Below are 19,226 nucleotides of genomic sequence, written 5' to 3' on the forward strand. Positions count from 1 at the left end.
AGCGCAATAACTTTAGGTACTGTGCATTTAGTTAGTACTTTATTAAGGAAGTACTAAACTAAATGTGCAGTATCTAAGGCACATTAATAAACATGTAGATGCGCCCAAAGAGCCCTAGCTACCTTGCTCACATCTGCTCCATATTGGGGGTCTTAGAGAGCACAATGCATACCCATGTACAGGACAGGAAGGAGTAACAGGATGGCGTGCCACAGATTACTGGGAGTACATCTACTAATAACACTTTTTTAGATCTCAGAAAATAAAGACCACCCGAAGTGGGTCAGTGGTGTCAGACAATATCAGCTCTTGAAAAACCAACGTGGACTCTCTCTACACATACAGGCAAATAGTGACTGTCAGTCGCCATCTTCATGCTAAAACTGTGACTGAAAGGGCTCACAAATGGGACGAACTTTTTCACAACTTCTTGGTTGAAAGGCCAACAAGTGTTGTAAGAACAACACTTAAATTGGCACTGGTGGAAAAGCGAAGCACCAACAGCACTTACAGATGCCCTCAAAATACTGCTGCTCTCCGGACCCTTGACAATTGGAACTGAACCCACGTCAACACGTGACAGGCTCCCTCTTGCCTCCTTCAGAGAAAGTTGCATGCATTAACTCCTCAGGACTAGAAATCCGTAGACTCCCCCCATAGGGGCCTGGCAAAATGACCACTGCAGCCAATAGACAGTTTTCATGGCTAATGGCAACCCCCAGGAATAACCTTGCCAGGGAGTGAAGGAGCCAGCTTGGCACAGGAAGCCTATTATTCACACCTGCTCCAGCCAGCTGCAGTGAATCTATCACATAAGGTCTGACCCAATTTTCTGATCACCTGTTGACTCCAGAGATGCTGAATCAGATGCTTCCTGCTTTTAAATTTTAAATATTTTTGTAAATATATATATTTTTAATGACAAAGGTACTTCAGCCCCCAACAAAACTCAACATGGGCCATGAAGGAGCACCATATATACAGATAGATAGATTGATAGATAGATACATGTGTATATATATATAGCTATATATATATAGATCTATATATGTGTATATAGATCTGTATATATATATATCTATATATATACAGATCTATATATGTGTATATAGATCTATATATATAGATATATATATAGATATATATATAGATATAGATAGATAGATAGATAGATATCATCTATATATATATTTAGAGAGAGAGAGAGAGAGAGAGAGAGGTGTGTATGTGTGTGTGTGTGTGTGTGTACATATATATATATATATTAAAGGAGTATGGAAATGGTCTAAAATACCTAAACAGAACTGCCTGTCATACTCAGCCTCTTTGGTCTGGAATAAGACTAAACAAATGTTTGCCTGATGACTGCTACAACATAATTATACAAAACACAACCAAGAAAGGGAATAATAGCTGCTGTAGGTTTGGGAGATAAAAATCAAGGGAGCCTCAAGGTCAAATAAGAAATGGGATGGGACACAACATTCCCCCCACCCACCCTTAGACAAGATAAATCTTTCAGCAGAATAATTTCCAAAGTAACAGCAGACTGAGTCATCTTATGCAGGTGTACAGAAAGCACTTCGCTGCATTATTCCCTCTCAAGTTCTTGCTCCCATTCCCCTTTGTCAAGAGGTCTTTGATTGAAGACATGATTGTCTTCCAAAGAAAGGATAAATTGCCATATGAATAGCTTAAGTGATAGACTGTAATATCTTGGATGCAGGAAGAAAAAGCAATGCTAATGGATTTGTGTAGTAAATAATACAGGGTGGGAGGGGGAAACCATCAGTGCAAGTATGACAACACGATATTTGAGCTGCCAGTACTCAAGCCGATTTTCATGGACAACTTTAGGTCTATATATTTCCCTGAGGGCCGGAACGGACAGAGCATCTGGCAGGATTTCCCTCATAAAATCCAGAGGTGGCCAAGCTATTAATTGTGAACAGTGTGCTGGACAAGCCAGCCCCTTTTCCAGTTAGGAGCTCTCCTTTATGCTAATGTGTCCGCGATACAAAACAACTCGGTGAAAAGTTTCAGCCCGCATTCCTGAGGTACACTTTGTTCACATTAACTTCACAGCAAGTCCTCGGTGATTTGAGAGACAGCTTTTGCAGTTGCTTCCCCATCTTCTTATCCACTCCTTGCCTCCTGCTTTCTCCACTACTCCCTTTTCCACGCTCTCACCTTCTGGTCCACTGCCCCTTCGCTGCATTTTTCCCCCTTCATAAGCTCGTTGCTGGCCCCCATCATTTCCCATCTCTCACTCTTGTGCTTTCCAATGGAAAGTTGCCAATGGAAAGTTGCCTCTTTTTTTTTTTTTATCCTTCTCACTTTCTGGGCACTGAGGGGTTGGGAGAGAGATTCTTCCTGCTCCCCGAGTATCTGGCACAGCAGTGGTCCCCTCGCCACTGAGAGATGCAACTCCCGGGAAAGTCCTCCTCAGCCTTTGCAGTGCCACGAGGGAACGTGCTCAGTCTCTCCGTGCGGGCATACTGCATGTGAGGGTATGCCTGCATGGGCATACTGGTTGCAGGGTAGTTGCGAGGGGTCTGGGAAGAATCAGGCAGATGGAATCCCTGCAAACCGTAGTTGCCAAGCGAGCAGGTACTTTCTCAGCATGTGCAAACATTTTGGAGGCTCATAACTGGGCCAAACGCAGGCAGATATTCACAGGAGCACCAGATGGCACATCTCTAGACCCAAGGAAATGCCCAACCCATGCTAAATGTCAAGTCCCTACTTCAAAGTATGACGTTGCTAGGTGTAAGCCATGTTAAAACATTGGCCAAACACTGTGTTTCCCCATAACCTTCTTCTTGGAAACAACTCAAGCATTTTATCGGAAACTAAAACTCAAAACTGCCACTCCGCGTGGAAAAAATCAGCCTGAACAGAAAAGTCGGGTAAAGTTAAAAGCAGCTGACAATGAGGTCTTTCTACTGGCAACTCTTGGGCAACCTTAATTATAAGTTATCACCATTAACACTGCCAAAATAAGCCTACTATACAACTTTCTATTCTACGAATAGCCCAAAACATTACAGGAGTAACGTATAGCCCAAAATGTCTTGCAGTAATGTATTCTGTTGTAGAAAGCTGGAGTATTTGGGAAGAGGCACAGAATTTTCTATAGCATAACAAGCCCAAACTATTGGGTTAGACACAGCCTGATTGATGCCGGGTTTAATGATGCCAGTGGAAGGACCTTCATTGATGCCTTAGCTTGCAGTGAATGCAGACCGACAGTATTTGCCAAAGACAAGAATAACTAGACATCACATTTATGCAAGGAAAAACATGTGCATTCCTAAAGGTCTAGTCACCTGCATAGTCGACATACAAGGCTCAAGGAATAATCCCAGTGAAAAGTGTGCCCTGGGCAGCTTGTAACTGCTTGTAGTTTCCTTCCTTGTGAGAAGTCATGAAAAGTGGCAGCACTTGCTTTAATTTTATTTTGTATTTTGTTTACTCCTCTCCAGAAGCCCCTAGGATAGCGCACAGCTCTTGAGAAACAGTTGAGCAAAACTGCCCCCAGCCGACCAGGAAATCAGCCATTTCGCAGGAGTCTGGAAAATTAAACAATCCAGAAAGGAGAGCTGTCAAAACAGGGCAGGGAAAGAATGACCAGAGAGAAACTAAACCTGGGACCCTATCAGAGAGACAGCTACTGAGAAGTGGGCACATTTTCCGTGGAGTTTTTCTCTCCCGAACCCAGGAAAAGCTGATCCCAACCCCTCCATCTGGAGGCCAGGGCAGCTCCAGGCCTGCGGCAGCCCTAGCTGCTTCTTTGTTAGCTGCACTGGTGTGATGGATGGAGGCTACTTTTTTGCTCCTCCACAAAGGCATTACCCAGGGCTGCTGCCCCAGCCACCTCTCCTCAGTTGCACTATTGCTGGACATAAAGAGAGGACTGGACAGCTCATTTGATCTCATCTACCTTGCTGGGGCCTGAAAAAAGCATTGCTGCTCCAGTACCTTAAGACCTGGATCCCTTTCTGGCCCTTTTTGTATTACAGATTTCCCCTCCTTTATGCTCCCTGTATGTCTTTCCCCAGTTCTTGATCAGCCTCCATAGCTCCCTGGGGCAACAAGTCCATGCTTTTACTTAGAGGAGGGCTGGAAGTGGCTTGCTTGTTCTTCACCCGCCCTACTCCGACTTCCCACATGCCAGCATAGTGCAAAATGCCTTTTTTTAAGCATTTGTGAATATTAGATTTCCGATATAAAAAATATATCCAACTCCCTTTGGCCTTTTGACTCAGATCAATTGTAGTATCTGTTTAAGATCTGAGGCATCTTCTATCCAGGGACTCTATCCTGCCCTGGCAGGGGAGGTGTGTTGTATGATCTGACAGATCTTTTCTGTCTTTAACTCCTCTGATCCTGTGATCTGACTGCCCTGCAGCAGGCACACCGCTGACTTACCTGAAGACACACAATGAGCTGCAGGATGCCATCACATTGTCACGGGGCTTCCCGAGATGCCAACAGCAGAAGACTTTATGGAAATGACACCACATTGCCAGCCGCTCCGTGCTGCCTCCTGGGGCAAGTTCATCCTCTTTGGAAAGAACTGAGTGGGTGAGAGAGGTGCACTTTGGGGGCTGGCACTGTGCAGTAAAAATGCCCTTACCTGATCATGAGTTATGAAGAAATGAGATCAAAAAGATCTTGATTGCCTATGGATCGGCGCACGGACTAACACAGCCCAGGAGCAGGGGCTGGTGAGGGTTTTCAGTTACAGACCACCGAATAATATCAGAGTTACTCATGGCAGCCTGAATTACTCTGCAAGACATGTGGAAGCAATACTGTGACATTGAGGAAGCTGCAGTTTTGAAACTCTATCCTAGAGGTATCATACTTAACAGAGGTCAATAATACATAAGAGCTCAATAATACATATTGAACATTAGGCAACTATTTTGAACCTCACTATTGCAAATCTAAGAATGAATTAATCCGTGGGCTGGAAGCTGAGAGTTGCCTAGGGACCAATGATCCTAACCTGATTGCATTCAATATGGGCAAAGGGGAGAATCCTAACAAATCATTTCTATACTTGGTGCTTCAGCGGGGCTACTTTACCACAGATGAAGGAAATTATGAAGAAAATTGTTAGGGAGGAAAATATTAGACAGAAAAAAATTGTGAATGAAAAATAAGGAACTCTTTAAGAAGAGTTGAGTAGATGTGGCCAATCGGCCACAATCAAGAAAGAGGACAACTTTAAAAATCCAGCTTGGTGCAGCGGTGAAGTGCAAGTAACAATTAGACATAAAAAATATAAAATAGAACCAATGGGGAAAAGGGGAAATGAATAGTAAGAAATGCAACTTAGATATTTCAAATGGTAGAAGGTTGACACGGGAAGCTAAAGACTCAGAGAGAAAAGCATGGCTAGCAGGGCATTAGGAATGGGAATGGTAACAATCATTACAAGATGGAGATGAGAAAATTGTCAGTAGTGATGCAGAAAAGACTGGAGTGTTCACAAATATTTCTGTTATATAGTAGAAAGGAAACAGGAGGATGTATTCATATCAAATAAGACTATTAACGTACTTTCCAGTTCTTCGGTATCAAAGGAGCATGTTCAGCAACATCAGTTAGAGACAAACATTTTTCAATTAGGAGATGCAAATAATTTGCACCAAAGAATCCTGAGTGCTATCTGGGAAGATCTTTGGTTCACTGCTGATAACTAATAGTAAATCTTGGAATAGTGAGGAAATCCAAGAATACAAAAGGATGCTTACATGAGTGTGCCAATATTTCAAATATACATACCTCAATTGATGAAGAATTAAAGAATAAAAATATCATTAAAGCCAGGCAGCCTAGTGTTATGGAAAATAGGTCTTGCCTAACCCACCTGTTTTCTTTCTCTGGGGAGATTACAAGTCTGGTTGATAAAGGAAGCTAGGCAGCAGGTCCACGCGAGTACCTTTCAGCCTGCTTTTGAAGCTGAGCTGCTGAATAGGGAAGACTGCGAGGCTTACGGAGCCAGAAAGACAGCAAGCAAGACAGAGCACTGAGAGCACTCAGCTAGAAGGAGGGAGTCCAGAATACCAGCCAGTGCTCTTCAATTTTATGTGCATTTTATATGATCCTGTCACTGGATAATAAACAGAAACAAACCTTAGGGCAAGGGCCAGTACCTCTCTGTTGAGTGTCCTGACCGCGAGGATATAAAATCGTGCCCTTCTTCTGGCTCCATGAATCTTGCATTCTTTGCCCCGCAGTGCCCCGGATTCAGCAGGAATGAAGAAAAGGAAAACTGTGAGCCCTGAAAGAATGATATAAAAAGGGACCTATGAAGAATAATCATAGGCTCCTTCCTTCAGGAGAGACCTGCAGGCTCTGGATCCCGAATGCCCAGAAGTGTCTGGCTCTTGGGCCTAACCTCTGGAGAGGGATGGGGTCTCAGACTCACCCAGTATTTCCTATTGGCTATCTCTAGGCAGTTTCCCACTTGGCACACTATTTTTTTTGGATCACCCATGGGCAGGGGTAACCCTCCCATGCCCTCTGTAGGGAACCTACACTAGGTACCTAGAATGCATGCACGGCAGTGCCTACGTCCATCACTGAATCTAGCCCAGAGGTGGGCAAAAAGTGGCCTGCAGGCTGGATGCAGCCTGCCAAGCCATTCTATCCGGCCCGTGGGGCCCCTAAAAAATTTAGAAAATTAATATTAATCTGCCCTGGGCTGCCTGTCATGCAGCCCTTGATGGCTTGCCAAAACTCAATAAGTGGCCCGCTGCCCAAAATAATTGCCCGCCCCTGATCTAGCCCTATGGGACCTTAAAGTCCTGGGGACTGTCAGTGGGGCTTGTGCATCAGTCTTCCCAACTGCAGAATAAGATGAAAAATAAGAGTAGAGACTAGAGACCTACTTTACAGTGCTGCTCAATGGATTCATTAGGGAACGGGAAACATTATATAAGTGATTGTTCTCTTCTGCTTAGATGCTCTGATAGCAAGTAGAACTGGTGACATAATTGCCAGGCCAGTCAGTGCTGTAGCAAAGTGGGGGTGGCAAGCGGGACGACTGCTCTGGGTGCCAAAATGAAGGGGTGCCAACAGACGCTGCCCAGCCAGGGCAGGGCAGGGCATGGGATGGAGCCGTGGGAGGCTCGTGCGGGCGGGAGGCGTGGGGGCAGCTCCCACCACTGTGTGCACGCCTGGGCAAGCATGGGGGGGCGTGTGTCCCCTGGATCTGTGCATGGTGCAAGGGTGGGCTGCCACCGTGGGCTTTGCCCTGGGCACCAAAGGCACTGAGGCCAGTGCAAGGGGCAGAAACGGGGGCTTTTGCTGAAACTCCAGTAGCGTGAAGTCTTCTTACTTTTGGATTCCAGGGCAAAAGGCAATCACGCTTCTTCTGTAGTTCACTGTGTCTGTCTGAAAATGGAATCACAGGAGCTCTTCTTATGCCTTGACTCATGTGAAAAGGAGCGGCAACTGCAAACAATGGAAATAAGCAAATGTGTGTAGCAGGCAACTTCAGATGAACGCTCTCCACACCTCCTAGTCCCCTTGCTGATGCTTCCTATCCACCACCAAACTCGCAAGCAACTGACAGGTTTTTTGATTTTTCTTCTCTCTAGGGTAAGGGGATAGGCCTGTAAAGCCGACGATAACTCTCAGAGCTGCCTTGGAAGCTCACACATTAAGGATCACATCTCATCTTAGTCTCTAGCCTCTGTCATTTTCACCTATTCCCGTGAGTTGGGAGTGATTTTTTTCCCCTCTTTTTAAAGAGAAAGCGTTGCTTGTCAAGCAAGTTTCTTCTCCCCGAGCTCTCAGAACTCTTGCCTTGACTCACACACAGAAACACTATTCAAAGGTGAAAGTTTATAATCTTGAGTAACAATGTCAGCTGCTACACTGGCAAGCAGCTCTGCTTCTTGCGCTGAGCGTGAGAAAAAATAGAAAAACAAAACAAAAAATAAATAAACACACCTTACAATGTGGCAGGACTGCTCTTGTGCAGGGAGCTATGATCTAAAATGGACTAAGCAAAGGATGAGGAATAAATAGATCAGGATGCTGTGCCTGGACTCTGACTTGGAGTCTCTGGGTGACCTTGGGCAAATGACTTAGTTTCTATGAGTCTCAGATTATTTGTTACACATTATGACAATTCTTGGTAGAGGACTCAGAGATTATCAGATAAAAAAGAAATCTATGTGCAATCAGGGCAACGTATTAAAATAATCTCCGATGGTGCTTTGCTGCGTATTAAATAACGGAGCTGAAATAAAAAATGTTCAAACATCAAGCTACAAATCAGGAAGACTCTGACAACTAAAATTATAAAATAGTAAATATAAGCCATAAAACCCAGAATTGCTATTGGGCATTATGAAACTTTTCGTAGCCAGAAAAGAATTCGCAGCTCTGTTCCTTGTCACGTGATACTGATTTGTTTTGACCGTTCTGCTGTTATTAAGAACCCCGTTCGGGTATTTGTTTAAAGAGATGATTTATATCTTATCCTTTTTCTCCGTAAAACCTATGCACAGGAATGCTTGCATTGGATTTTTTTGAAATGTCAGTGACAGCTGGTTTGACGTACCTATTTTACACATGCGCGCGCGCACACACACACACACATATTTATATAGGTAGTCCTATGGTCCTATGTGTGTGGCCAATATGTGTGTGTGCGCGCAGGTGCGCACACGTGTGTGTGCGGTGTGTGTGTGTGTGATGTTTAAACATTCTCTTGACTCCAAATATGATGAAATTGTGTTGGTGTGTGAAAACCAGGGGGCGAAAATGACTGGTCTGATGTCACTGCCCAAACTAAGTGAATTACAGGAAGCAAGAGCATAAATGAAGATGACAGTAAAGGATATCAAACACTCAGAAGCACATGTTGTCAAGAAGCCAGGTAAGGAAAATGCTATTCTAGATACGAGGCAGTTTGGGAATTCATCCCTGTCCTGGTACAACATCCCTGCACAGAAGGACAACTTTGTGCCTTTCCTATTCACAGGCTGCCAGCACACACGATTGGGACTCTCTCAGTAGATCATTATAGGCTTCCAGGTCAACCATGACCTTTCTTTCCCTGGCCCATTCCCGACCCGCCTCAGTTGTACCTCCTACCTTTCTCAAGAGGCTGGGCAAGGTACCTAGGAAAGTTTTACACCTACTGTAGTTGGTGCCCCCTCTGGGATGTAGTTAGCCAAGTAGAAGGCAATGTTGATTTGCATCTTATAGACTAACTAAATTAGCATTTATATAACCTTGGCTTTCAAGAGCTGGTGGTCACTTATCAAATGAAGCGATGCCCCCTGTGACTTAGCCTCACTGGCATAAGAGTAGATGCAAGACAACAGTGAACAGGGTCTGGGATTTTTGTCTATTAGCGGGGCTGGGTGAGGAGGTGCATAACCAGCCAGAACCACGCTTCCCATACATACCCCCACCTCTAAACCGGGATAAGCCAGCTCCCCAGATCCCATCAGTCACCAAGCCTTCAGCTGAGACCCCAAACTATGTTGCCCCTGGAAGATTTTCACTGGGCTATTACACCTGCTAAAGAAAGAAAGAGTTAAAACAGGGTAATTTTTTTCCCCTTGCCACTTCCTATCACTGCTTAAATTACTGTAGCTTTGTACATCTGGTTCAGTTCACTCCAAATGACTCAGGTTCTCATTTTTCCCCTCCCTTAGGGACAACTTCCTTGAGTCTCACTAAGGAGAATGACCCTCATGCCAGCAGGATTGAGCCCTAGGAAGTCCCAACAGCCTCATCCTGAGTAAGAATACCCATCTGGGTTTTAAACTCATTGCATCAGAGAGCAGTAGGTCAGTGCATTAATCAGGAACTCTTAAATCCTCTGAGATACCTTGTTGGGAACTGTTACATAGTTCTGGCTAGTCTTAAACATAATTTAAAAGACTTTGGGGTTATTTTAAGGCTTTTTCCTTCCCTTCAGCTTCAGACCTATTTAAATGCTCCCTTCCATTTCCCATCATCAACTGCTTGCAACGGATACACATTATTTTGCTCCTCTGGCCTACTTCGTCTCAGCTGAAGTTTTGACTATCTAAGTTTTGTCTAATTCCATTTTGCATGTTTAATGTTACATTGTAAAACATCCTCCCTCTCAAACAGTAATAAAACCCCCTTTTCCCCCCCCTCCCCTCTTCAGATTTCTTTTATAACACATTCAGCATTTTCTGGGACATAATTAAAACATCAAACGGTTTTCCTGCTGCTTATGCTAAAATCTGAATACTTGAGTCAGCTGGTATTATTGAAAATTAAAATGTACCATTCTTGAGTGTATTTAGGATGCCCTTAAATAACTATCAAAACTGGTTTTGTTCTGCTTTATATAAAAACGTGCACCATAATGTTAAAATACCTGCACTAAATAATGTCTCTAATTGGCAGCAGGAGGATTCTTTATAAAAATATAAAATATGTATTTTTGTTCACTATTTTCCTAGGCTAATGTGGCTAATTTTCCCATACAACTTTGTCCCTAAGGAAAAATATAGAAGGAAAGACCATTACCAATACATGAAGTTCAGTGGTTCTCTCTCTTTAGATGTAATTGCTATCAAGGAGGCTGGCAGCAGGGTAATTTTAGTTCAAATGAGTACATAGCCTGAAAAAGGATAAATCAACCTTTGTAGGTCTGAAATTAGATCCCAGTGTGGGATTGTTCTAGCTAAATGTACATCAAGTTCATAAAATATGTTTGCCAGAATGAAAAGTCCATAAAATCCAAAAGAACGGCGAGGGAAGGAGAGAGAGCAGGGGGCTGGAAGTACAAGGGTTGTCTGCTTGGCTACAGCATTTTCCCCAGTTTTCTCATAATGGCTTCAAATTACTCTTTCTAGTCAGGCAGCGAAGATCTGATCCTGTTCTCATCTTAAGGCAATGGGCCCATTAACTTGAATGGTGTAGAAGGAAGCCTGTGGTGCTAGTTTCTGCCCTCCTTACCCCGAGGAGTAACTTAGGCACAGAGCCACGAAGGTACTTACGGTGCCTAATACGTAGGTGCCTATCCTCTCACTGATTTCAGATAGGGGTTTGGCACCTAACTAAATCCGGTCCCAACTTCTGAAGCAGTGCCAATGGAATGAGTAGAAGCACTTGAGGAGAAAGGGCATGTGATACGACCTCTGGTTTGCACGGAGAAGAACGACACACACAGGAAAACCAAAATTGTCTCCAACTGATTTTATACCATCAAATGAAACTAATGGACACTCAGAAAAGTTTAAACAACATTTCTCTCTCTCCCAGAGATGCCAGCTATTCAGTGCATGTACTGGAACATGCTGAAATTTGACTTGCCCTTTTTTTTGGTTAAGGACCCAGATTTTGGCCACTAAGAAATGACGCTGCCTGCAGTAATGGGAAGCTTTAAAGCAACTCCGAGGTTTTACTGGATTTCCTCGTGTAGGCATGCCCAAATAAAACTGAATTGTTCCCCAGCACTGCCGCTTCTTCAATATGACTGGAGGAGACAAAAGTCCCAGAATGCAAAGCATGATGACCTACTTGCTTTGGATATGCTGTAATCCACCATCCCTCCACATCCCAAGTGGAGTAGACTTATTTAAGAACAGAAAAATGCTGCAGATTATCATGTTTAATAGCATTTTCAATATTTGTACTACAGTAATTCCTGTATGTTCAACCAAGATCTTCCCACTAGATCCTGTGGAAACATTCAAATGAGGGTCCTGACCTAAGTTGCTTCTAATCTAATTTAAGGTAATACATGGCACAAATTCTGTGGGCTGTATTTGAATCACCCGTGTCCCCAAAAGTCACGGCAACCTACCAGCTGGCATATTTCTGTGGCCCTTATTGCTAAATGTTTGAGAGCTTGGTCCCCTTTTCTTAGTCTCCCATCCAAAGTACTTGTGGAGAAGTTAGATCTCAGAAAAGTCGTCGCTCTCAGGATTTAAGAGCTAAAAATGCAGGTGTGGGGGTTTATCACAGGCACCCAGTCAATTCTGGGTGTCTCTTGGAGCTAGGCACTGCACCTATTTGCAACCTTTTCTAAACCTGGCCTGTAGATGAGGAAGGCATCATAAACAGGGCTTTGGTGGGTGTTGGTTGTAGCCATGATGGTCTAAGAAGGTAGGAAGACAAGGTATCTTGGGGTAAATGTAATAGCTTCTATTATCACATTTGCCCCAAATACCATGTCATAAACAGAGCAGCATTTTATGATTTAATCCCATGGTTCAATCCCATAAAGCCAGAAGACATAACTTAACAACGTGTTTCCACTCTGGTCTGGAAAGGGAAGGATTCAAAAGTGTGCTTGAAGTCTTCCCTTCATCCGGGCCCACAGGATGACAGTCCAGTGGATGACTGCAGCTGATTTCTGTGGATCATGTGGACTTTCTATAAATTTTGGATCAGACCCTCAAATTCTCCAGGCTTCACTTATTTCCTGCTCTCCTGGCTTTACCCTTGCGTCATGTATAGACAACCAGAAGCTAAAAAGCGGGTTCGCGATACACCTGGTGGAGCATGCCCGTTACCTTGCCCTCGGCTCTTGTCGCTTTGCAAAGTCTTACCAGAGCAATGGTTAAAACAATAATAAAAAAAGAACCACAGAAGATTGCTGAACACATTTCTTAAGCCAAAGACTTCTGTCTCGCTACAATATGCTGAAGTAAAACATATCCAAGAGTAATCCCCGGAGTCTTAAATTGTTCTCTTATCACACCGGGTTCAGAGACAATAAGAGTTGTGTAGCACAGCTGAAAGTATCTGCATAAAGCAATGCCTTTATGATGTTGTTTTGTTTCTGGCTTGCCTTTACCTGGGCTATCTGAAGACATTGTTTGAGGCTAAGAAAAAAAAAATATGAATAACGTTAGGCCCCGAGATCAAAAATCAGTCTTATTTCCATCGTTGTTAGTAGCCAATATCCCATGTGAATCTGTTCATTTTTAAAGCCGCACTGATATGCTGGGTGTATTAGGGAAGATTTCTTTTTTATTTTATTTTTCTAAGAGTTTGTTCTTGATTTTTGAACATGCTGAAAGCTTTTTGATGTCACAAAACCAATCATAAGAGGGAGAACACAAATTTAAATGCGAGATAAAAGGGGCTTTGCATACATGCATAACAAGCAATCCATTGAACAAAACAAATTACTTACCACCTCCACCATGGCCCTCTGCCTTGAAGGGATGGGATGGCTCACAGTAAGAAGGTGATGGGGTAATGTCACGGAATACCATGATCAGAAATGCTGCAAAAGGGAAAAAAAAGTAAACTATATAAAAAGTGAACTACAAAGCAGCAGGAGAAGGGGAAGAAAAGGACTTACCATTCCCTTTGGATTGCTAGTGACTTTCAGTATTCCCCCAAAAGTTTCCACTTCAAACTCTCCACAAGGCCACAGCGGTCTCCTCCCATGCACCAGTTCTGCGGAGCATCAAGGAAAGGCAGAGGGCAGCAAGGGGGGTGGTGGGGACATTTGTTTAGCCACTGAATACTTTTCGTTCAAATAACTTTGTTCCCATTTGGGTATGCTTTCTTTGGAATTCACTGCAATGGTAATGAGGTGTGAATTTTCTTGGTTTGGAGAGCAAATGTGATCTCTTGTATTTGAGTTTATTTTTTCTCTCTCCATGTTACCTCTCTGTCTCTCTCTCTCTCTTTCATTTAACATTTAAGGATCACGAATTATCTTTTTTAAGGATGGGGAGAGGCTAAGGACATGCAGGGTTACAAATTTCCTATAGAGCCTTAAAGACAAACGTTTAAAAGGACATTTTGGAACTCACTTAAGACTGCTTAGAAATGAGCATTATTCCCTGGTAAAAGACCTGTTCTCTTGACTAGGCAAGAAACTAGTGAATATATTAGGGATTGTTTTCTGAACCATCCAAGATGAAAACTGAATCTGTCCACCATGACAAAGCTGAGAACATTACCTTCCTACAGGCAAATTAGTGGTATTTTCTATCTTTGTCGGTTATTTTCTATTAGAACTCATGATGCCCATCGTCAGAGAGTACACTTTTTCTGAAGTTTGTCTAAAGATGTTGTTCCTCCTTCGTGGGCAAAAATGACTGCATCCAGTGGGGGCAGGGGAGGGAAGAAGAGAGAAAAGAAGTGGGAAAGAAAAAGGGAAGGAGGAAAGAGAAAAAAAGAAAGAAAGGAAAGGAGAAAAAAGGGGAAAGGGAAGAGAAAGGAGCAGCGTGGAGGCTAGGTCATGCGAGTACATAGGTGACTCATAAGTCCGATCTTTGCTTCGAACAACCTGCTGCAGCAGGGGCAGGACTGCGATGAGGACTTCGAGAAGGGAGGTTTCCATTTTCCTGGCCGCGCATTTCTTCGTTGCTTCTGCTGTGCGGTGCTGTTCAAGGGTCAGTGCTCCGCTCTGGATTTGGGACCTCCAGGATGCATGGTCCTAAAGAGCCCAGAAGAACAACCTCTGGGACAGACGGTCCTAAAGAGCCCAGCAGTACAACCCATCAGTTCTTGAAATATGTATCATTATAAAGGTACATGATAAACATGGTTATTTCCCCATGGAAAAGGCAAAAAGTTAAATGGTTCTGATGAATCTTTTTAATTATATAACAATGTCCATCCTAGGGGTTATATAATTTTACCGATGAAAACCTAACCCCCAACCTACATAGCTACACTAGAACAAAAACTGTATGTAGACTACGCCTTACACATCTGCTGTGTCCTGTACTGCCACAGCTGCATCCTGACCTCCAGTCTATCTCTGGTCTTTCCTTGAGTACCCTAGCCCCATTTTATCTTGAGGCCATCTTAATTTGCTTGTGGAATCCCTTATTTCCCTTTATTAGAAAGCATCAAAGATAAATACAGAAAGACTTAACTCTTCATCCAATTTAGTTTTTAGATTATGAAGCCAGACAATGAATACAGGGCTTGATCCAAAATCTGCTAATGTCAATGGAAATCCTTCAGTTGACTCAGATGGATCTTCCACAACCTTTGGATCAGGGACAGTCTGACAAGATAAACTGCTTATCTGTTCTTATTGCCATCCTTATGCTATTGCCTCTGTGTTTTGCAATAATGGCTTGTCATGAGAGTTATGCTAGGCTCAGTACATAAAGAATGTATCATTTTGAAGTGTGCTGAAAAAAACCCTCAATCTGAAATTAATGTTTGTTCAGAGGTTGCCACTGTGTTTTAAGGAACACTTGGTTTCAATCCCATTCAGCAAAGGACTATGTCTCCGTATTACAAGCATCGCTCATTGGCTGAGCACAGAGCATACAGTACGGGTTGTAAAGTGCAATGACTGGTTTGAATTGAATAGAATAGATGTGCTCAACAACCCTACCATAGCTTGGAGGGACTGCTTTCTTCTGCCAGTGGCACTCAGCCTTGAAGAGCTGGAGAGCCATTTTCCTCAGTGAGTGGAGCCGCAGAGAGCCATAAAATAATCACATGTGAATTTGACAAAGTAAAGTCAGGACCTTCTGCTGCAATTCATTTCCTTTGATATAATCTCCCCTCTTTCACACTTCCCACACACTTCTGGATGCTGAGAGGGAGATGAGTTCATCATCTACTCCAGGGGTGGGCAAAATAAGGCCCGTGGGCCAGGTCCAGCCTGCCAGAGGATTTTATCCGGTCTGCAGTGAGTCCTTCAGCCTCTCCTGAGCCAGACACAGGGGGGGACAGCCTGGGCCTTGGTGCATATGACCGGTCCCACCACTTCTGGGCACACAGCTGCCAGGCCCAGCTTCCTGGCAGAGGTGGCAGCTGCTTCTGGCTGCCACTACCAGTGTCACCACCACTGCCAGGGGCACCAGCTGGGGTCTCCCCATAAACCGGCCCAGGACCCCGTGGGCAGGGCACGTTTAGCTGGGTGAACAGGGTGCAGCTGTGGACAGATGGCAAATGCCATTTGGGAGTGGGATGGATGGGTGGGCAGGGCCCAGGACAGACCCGTGATCCACTCCCTGCATCATATCCCCCTGGCCTGCAACGGTTCACCAAAACTCCCTAAGTGGTCCTCCAGCCCAAATAACTGCCCGCCTCTGACCTGTTGAGAAAAGGAATGATTTCTCTTCTCTCTCTTTTGTATAATTTTTTTCTCTTGTCCTTCCCTGCCCCTTTCAAACGACAGGGAGGCTTCGATTTGTTTCAGTCCGCTACAAAAGGCCAGCAACAGCAAAAGCTCTTGCTATTAGGGCTTTTCTTGCTCTGCCTGGGACCGCGCCGAAGAACTTGGACCCCGAGACTCCCCCAGAGTCGCGCCGGTGCTTGGGAGGCAGAGTTGAGTATCCATAGTCTTTTAATGGACTTTTGATGTTGAGGGCTGGCTTGGGGCCGGCCTGCATTGGATATAAAAGTGTTGGGGGAGGGAACAAAGTCCCTTCTATCCCTTTATATGCCCAACACAAGGGCCACGTGCAATCCAATTCATATTCGGGTGTTGTCCAAGGTGCAACCACCTTAGCTCGTATGCAGCTGCAACTCTTCATTTGGAGTGAACTGAAAGCTGTGGGGCCAACTCTGAAGCGCTGCAAGGGAATCGTTGATTTATACCCTTCACAATCGCCGGGAGATGCTGGGAGCCGTCGCCCAAGGAGGACTCGCTCTGTTTGGGTTCTTGTCTAACCAGGGCTCATTGATTTTTAAGCGCATAAATTCAGAAACTCTAGAGGCCTAGCCAAAGACAATATAGCAGGCAGCTCAGCACAAGGGACCCCGAGGGAGGTGATGTGGTTGTAAACACTTGAAAATGTTTAAACACAGTGAATGTTCCAGTTATATTTGGTAGGTCTGACAGGACAAACAGCCCTAAAAATCTGAGCCGCTCTGGATAAAATGGAAGGGAAAATGCATGCCAAAGATAACAGGAGAACTGAGGCCTTTTTCACATCTCCTCTGCCAGATTGCTGAGTTATCAGAGCCTCTGTATTTCTGGCGGGGTTATTGCCTTCAGGTCGCTCGAACCCAAGAGGCATGGCCTGGTTTTCTTGCATTATAAGATCATCGGGTAGGTGGCCTCGCACCGTAATGCGAGGTAAGTAGCCTTTTGATTGAAAGCCTGCTGGGAGGTAAGAGAGTGGCCAGTTTTAAATCCATAAGCTTTCAGGTAGAACAGAGAATATATTGGGGAGATACCCAGGACATCAGGGATCCAGATCGTTGCTAAAGGGGAAACCACTGCGGGTATCTTAGAGGAGGTCCCCAGTAGTCTCCGAGACTGAGGCAGGCTCTTCTAAGCCCTGATCTGAAGCACACTGGGATTAAGAGAAAGAGTCTCACTGATTTTCTTGGGCTTCAAGGCTGGGCTTTTTCACTGGAGAAGGGGATGGCAATGTCCAACGTTGCCTCTGGAAGAGGTACCATCCAAGAGGCAACGTTCACATCATGGCCTGAAGAGCTCCCGGTTGCAAAGGAACTGGAAGGTGCTCTGAGCAGGAAGCTGAAACCTGCTGCATTAGCCGAGACCAGTGGTCCGCAACCTTTTTTAGCCCTCCATAACTCTTCTGAACATCACATCACCACCACTGAGAATCACTGAGTTACAATCTAAGTTCAGAAAAGATACCGAGGGGAGCCTTGAGGCTAAAAAAGATTTAAGGACCACTGATCTCACAGGTGTCCCTTAATGGCAGCAGGAGCAGGACCTCGTCCTGCCACATCCTGCTCTTTCCACTGTCTGCCCCCTCCCTGCCCTTGGTTTGCTGCTCCTGCAGGGTCTCACCCACCAGCGAAAGGCCCTTCTGCTGACTCCAGGAGCCTGGAAGGGTGGAAGGGATGAACCGAGCTGCAAAGCACAGCTCCGGCTCCACATCCAGGTGCCTGCCTGCATGCCCTCCTGTCTGCAATGGACCGTACTGCTGGAGCATGGGAGCAGCCAGCCCTCAGAGAAGCTGAATAGCTGGGGAAGGCTTAGGGTGCCCTCCTCATACAGGGGCTGGGAAGCGTGGCACCCTGAAAAGCATCTCACAGAGCCCCCATTGAGAATCACTGGCATAGATGGACTTCAGCCAAAGCTATTCCACCCATGACTTCTCTGTCATAGGCGGCTAAAAAGATCGTGGTCACAGCACTTGGTGGTCCAGCTGTTCCCCTCCAGTGGGACAGCCCCATTTTAATAATTTTAATGATTTAATAATTTTAATGAACTGGGGACCACTTTAGGATGAGGTACGCCACCTGAACTCGGCCCAACTAATCCCCTGATCGCTTGAGGGCAAAAAGGTTAACATGAATCTTGGTTAAGCTTGACCCCGTCTCTCTTTTTCATATACGTACGCATTTAACCTCCCCAAACCCCCTTTAGGTCAGAAAGCAGTATCAGGTCCATGTTTCCAATCTGAAACTAAAGCACAGATAGATGAAGTGACCTGACAATAGTCATATAGGAAGTCTGTGGTACAACAGGGACCTTGGATTTTCTGAGGACCAGGCCAATGCCACAATCACTCTAGAAGATACTGGGATGATGTAAAATAAGAATCAGAATATGTTTATGATGGCAATTTTTTTTGTATGTACATGGGACTGCTGATTTTTTTTTTCCCCAAGAAAATAGCAAATGAAATGGAGGAAAGATGCACAAGGATGCTTGCACAAGTGAAACTTTTAAGCGGGAAATTATAAGCTCTTACCTTAAAAATGCATTCAGACGTGACTAGTTAGGAATTGCTTCATTAACACGTGCAAAACCACAAAATGCAACAATCAACAGCAGCCTGCCAGCTTTAGAGGAGCATTACCTAGTAAGGCATGGGGGGCAGGGACTATATACCATGTTAATGACATTGAAGATCCTGATAAATATTACTGAACACAATATATAGGAAAAACTTAGAGAGATTAGAAATGGGTGAAAAACCAATAAATATCTTTAACTAGAGCTGATGAGAAAATGAGGTCACATTTTTGTGGAAAATGTCCCTTTTCTTCATTGCAATTTTAAATTTAAAAGTTCTAATTTTTTTTTTTTTTGCCAGCTTTAAAAATGAGATTGAAACTAGGGAAATACATCCAAAGCCATCTGAAGCAGAGATGCTTCATGAGAGGAAGGACATAGTCGTGCTGAAAGGGACTGGCGAACGGTAAGGGGCAGTAAGTCATTAAAAATGAGTTTGCAGTCAGCAAGAATGGGATACATAAGAGGCCCAGAGCAAAGGTGAGTGAAATCACAAGGAAGAACCTGCTTTGGCCCAGGCAGGAAAGTAATAGACTTTTTTACCAGGATT

General features: G+C 44.3%; 1 long non-coding RNA gene across 1 annotated transcript in view; it reads right to left on the reverse strand.

The window, feature by feature from the left end:
• Positions 1-1,212: 1,212 nt before the first annotated feature.
• Positions 1,213-19,226, reverse strand: part of LOC149860115 (uncharacterized) — a 36,434-nt gene continuing 18,420 nt past the window's right edge. The window contains exons 2-8 of the long non-coding RNA XR_016443489.1: positions 14,273-14,461; positions 13,334-13,431; positions 13,163-13,255; positions 7,355-7,470; positions 6,148-6,295; positions 4,432-4,794; positions 1,213-3,572 (exon numbers count right to left, since the gene is read on the reverse strand). This is a non-coding gene — a long non-coding RNA (uncharacterized LOC149860115). The remainder of the gene's footprint in view (positions 3,573-4,431; positions 4,795-6,147; positions 6,296-7,354; positions 7,471-13,162; positions 13,256-13,333; positions 13,432-14,272; positions 14,462-19,226) is intronic.

This window comes from Crocodylus siamensis, chromosome 7 (genome assembly GCF_052110815.1).
Source record: "Crocodylus siamensis isolate JL-2025a chromosome 7, ASM5211081v1, whole genome shotgun sequence".
Classification (NCBI taxonomy): Eukaryota; Metazoa; Chordata; order Crocodylia; family Crocodylidae; genus Crocodylus; species Crocodylus siamensis.